Genomic DNA, 4634 nt, shown 5'->3' with positions numbered 1-4634 from the left:
TATACCACATATGTAAAACCAATCCTGGAGTATGCGGTCCCAGCATGGAGCCCGTACCTTGTCAAGCACAAGACGAAGTTGGAAAAAGTTCAAAGGTATGCCACTAGACTAGTCCCAGAACTAAGAGGCATAAGTTACGAGGAAAGGCTGCGAGAAATGCACCTTACGACACTGGAAGACAGAAGAGTAAGGGGAGACATGATCACAACCTACAAAATCCTCAGGGGAATCGACCGGGTATACATGGATCACTATACTATTCAACACTGGTGGTACGTGAAGAAGGGGACACAGGTGGAAACTGAGTACCCAAATGAGGCACAGGGACGTTAGAAGGAACTTTTTCAGTGTCAGAGTAGTTAACAGATGGAATGCATTAGGCAGCGATGTGGTGGAGACTGATTCCTTACAGTTTCAAATGTAGATATGATAGAGCCTAGTAGGCTCGGGAATCTCTACACCAGTTGATTGACAGTTGAGAGGCGGGACCAAAGAGCCAAAGATCAACCCATGGAAGCATAAATAGGCGAGTACAATTAGGTGAGTACACACAGAGTGGTTGACAATAGGCTCAGGAACTTGTACACCAGTTGAGAGGCAGGACCAAAGAGCCAGAGCTCAACCCCCACAGGCACCAATAGGTGAGTACACACACACACACACACACAGGGGGAGCTGGCTAGCTGGCTGGCTGAGTGGACTGTGCTCAAGACTCGTGGACCTAGGGACCGGGCTTCGATCCCCGCAGCCGGGGGAAAAACCAATGGGCACAGTTTCCTTCACCCTGATGCACCTGTTACCTAGCAGTAAATGGTACCCGGGAGTTAGCTGCTATGGGCTGCTTCCTGGGTTTGTGTGTGCTGAAATAAAATAAATATTAGTTAGTAGGTAGTAACAGTTGATTGACAGTTAATAGGCGGGCCGAAAGAGCAGAGCTCAAACCCCACAAGCACATGTAGGTGAATACACACACACACACACACACAAACACACACACACACACACTCTCTCTCTCTCTCTCTCTCTCACTTTGCGCTGGTGGCTGTGTGGACAGCACGCTGGACACGTACTCCTGTGGCCTGGGTTCGATTCCCGGCACTGGCGAGGAACAAAATGGGCAGAGTTTCTTTCATCCTGATCTGTTACCTTCCTTCATCTTCTGTTACCTAGCAGTAAATAGGTACCTGGGAGTTAGAAAGCTATCACGGGCTGCTTCCTGTGTGTGTGTGTGTGTGTGGAGAGGAAAAAAAAAGTAGTTAGTAACAGTTGATTGACAGTCAAGAGGCAGGCCGAAAGAGCAGAGCTCAACCCCAGTGAACACAACTAGGTGAATACACACACACACACACACACACACACACACACACACACACACACACACACACACACACACACACACACACACACACACACACACACACACTCCCTCCCTCCCTCACTCTCTCTCTCTCTCACTCTGTCATGCTATGTCTCTTTCTCTCTGTCTCTCCCTCTCCTCTCCATTTCACTTTCTCTCTCAACCCTCTCCCTTTATCTTGCTTTCACATCTCTCTCTCTCTCTCTCTTTCTCTCTCTCTCTCTCTCTCTCTCTCTCTCTCTCTCTCTCTCTCTCTCTCTCTCTCTCTCTCTCTCTCTCTCTCTCTCTCTCTCTCTCTCTCTCTCTCTCACCCTCTTTCTCATCCCTTTCCTCTATTCCAACCCCTCTCTCTTATCCCCCTCTCAACCTCTCTCACTCTCTCTTTCTCTCTCTCTCTCCATCTCTGCCCCCCCCCCCCCTCCTGGCAAACCCTATCACAACATAGTAGGAAAATGGACTAACATGGCAGCGAGAAGCACCAAGGGCACAGGGAAAAGTCAATTTGACCAAATGAAGGAAATGATCGCCCAAGTTTGGGAGGATATCAAGAGGGAGATGCAGGAAATGAAGTATGAAATGAAGTATAAAATAAGCAACCTGGAAAGCAAGCCGACAGCAACAAAAGAGGAGATGAAAACCCTCACAGAGAACAATACTGAGTTTGAGACTCAGATAATCATCCAAAGAGAAGTTGGAAATGGTACATTGGAAGGGTATGCCTTTGTACAAGCAACATTTGCAGAAATGCTGAAAAAGAACTCGGAAGGAATCTCCACAGTGATAGAGCTAGCCATGAAAGCAGCCACCCCACAGGAAGCAGCAAAGTCCACTAGTCAGTTGCTGAAAAGTAAAAGATCAGTGGTAGCTGTAGGTATTAAAGAGCAGGAAGGCTCCAAAAGGACAATAGAATGATAAAGAACAAAACGGCAGTGATTGAAATACTAAAAGGGGCTAGAGATGGAAGGAGCTGAACATAGCATTGAGAAGGTTTTCAGGTTAGGCTGGTGCAACAAGGACAGAGACCACATGATAAAAACAGTGCTTGCAAACGAGACCACAAAGGAGAAGATTCTAGCAAGGAAGAGCCAACTGCAATATGCGAGAAAATTAAAAAAAAACATTCCTCCAGAGGGACATGGCGAGGAAGGAGAAAGCCATGGCGACAGAAGCAAGGAAAAATTGCAGGGTGGGATGAGTAAACCAGGAAATCACAGCCCCCAACACAACATCCCCAGAGGTAAAGGGGGCGGGGGGGGGGGGGGGGGGTTGAACCCAAAACCAGCAACCCGGCAACACCAGAGAGGAGGGCAATTCCACCACCCTCCTCTGCATAGAAATCACCCCTACCCCAAACCCTTCAAAACCCCCCCCCCCCTCAAATGCTCAAACAAAACCTCATTTCCACCCTGCTACCCCTCCCCCACTATCACCATATCCCCCTTCCCCTCCCCCTTCATCCCATATCATCCATGTCCCCCCTACACCCCAGTATCCTCTGAGACCCCTGTAATCCACCTCACAAATCCTCACACCTATGGAACAGCTGCTCTCATCAGAAGAATGCTCACCAAAAAGGTGACATAAGGAACAGAAGGAAGTGAGTCTCAAGGCAATGTACACTAACATAGATGGGATTACAAATAAAACAAATGAACTTGGAGAATAGGTACTTGAAGAAAACCCAGACATTCAGAGACACAAAGCTAACGAAAACCATAACAAATGCGTTTATAACGTTCATAACAAATAGTGTTTCCAAAGGACTACTGTGTTGTGAAGAAAGAGAGAGAAGGAAGAGGGCGGTGGTTTAGCTCTGCTAGTAAGAAAAGGCCTCTAATTTTGAGATGGGTATTCAGGGCTGTGAAGGTTTCAGTGACTACATAACAGGTACCATAGCAATTGGATGACAAAAAATTATAGTCGTCATATATCATCCACCACAAATTACAGAAGACCCAGACAGGAATATGATAGAAACAACATGGCCACCAATAACAGAGAGAGCAGCTTCTGTTGCTAGAAGGAATGGATCTGGACTACTAATCATTAAAGATTTCAACCACAGGAAGCCGGATTGGGGGAGCAGAGGCCTAGTGTATACAGACCCATGGGAGAGCATGGAGAATCAGACACATGGAGAGCTAAGTTGCTGGGCGTGGCAACAAGAAACTTTCTAAGCCAACACATCCAGGGACCATCGTGAATGAGAGGAGAAGATGAACCAGCAATGCTTGATCTGATATTTACCCTATATGATTGGGATATAAGGGAAGGTATGTTGGAAGAATCCTTGGGAATCAGTGATCACAGTGTATTGATCTTGAGTACCTGGTAGAACTAGGAATTATCTCCCCCCCCCAAAAAAAAAAGAAAAAAAAAAGAAATGTACTAGGAAACAAAAGGCTGGCATACCAAAAGGGGAATGATGAGGAGATGAGAAGTTTCCTAAGGGATATACCATGGGACAAAGACCTCAGAGCAAAGTCTGTACAAGACATGATAGATTATGTCACCCAAAAGTGTCAGGTAGCAGTGAAAAGGTTTATTCCGGCCCAAAAGGAAAAATCCGAGAAGCAAAAGAAGAATCCATGGTTTAATAGGGCATGTTTGGAAGCAAAGGAACTGAACAAAAGGGCGTTCAGGAATATCCGAAATAAGAGAACACCAGAAAGCACAAAGATATCAGAGAAAACAGGAATGAGTATGTTAGTGTTAGATGAGAAGCGGAGAAAAATTATGAAAATGATATAGCAAACATATCAGGACCGAACATATGTTTTGTCAAGACCGAACCAAAGCTACTCCACAGTCACATCAGGAGGAAAACATCAGTGAAAGAACAGGTAATCAAACTTATAATGGGCGAGGACAGGTATACAGAGAATGACAAAGATGTGTTGACAAACATCTGGAGAGAAGCGACTTCGTGACAAATCGTCAACATGGGTTCAGGGAAGGTAAACCTTGCCTCACTGGGTTAATAGAATTGTACGACCAGGTGACAAAGATTAAGCAAGAAAGAGACTCGGGGCGGACTGCTTTTTCTTGGACTGTCGGAAAGCCTTCGACACAGTACCCCATAAGAGGCTGGTACATAAGCTGGAGGGACTGGCAGGAGTAACTGGTAGGGCACTCCAGTGGATAAGGGAGTACCTAAGCAAAGGGAAACAGAGTTACAGTTAGGGGTGAGACCTCAGATTTGTGTGAAGTGACCAGTGGAGTCCCACAGGGCTCTGTACTCTGACGTATCCCGTTTCTGATGCCCGTAAATGATACC

This window comes from Procambarus clarkii, chromosome 27 (assembly GCF_040958095.1).
Source record: "Procambarus clarkii isolate CNS0578487 chromosome 27, FALCON_Pclarkii_2.0, whole genome shotgun sequence".
Taxonomy (NCBI): domain Eukaryota; kingdom Metazoa; phylum Arthropoda; class Malacostraca; order Decapoda; family Cambaridae; genus Procambarus; species Procambarus clarkii.
Note: the sequence above shows the minus strand (reverse complement) of the source record.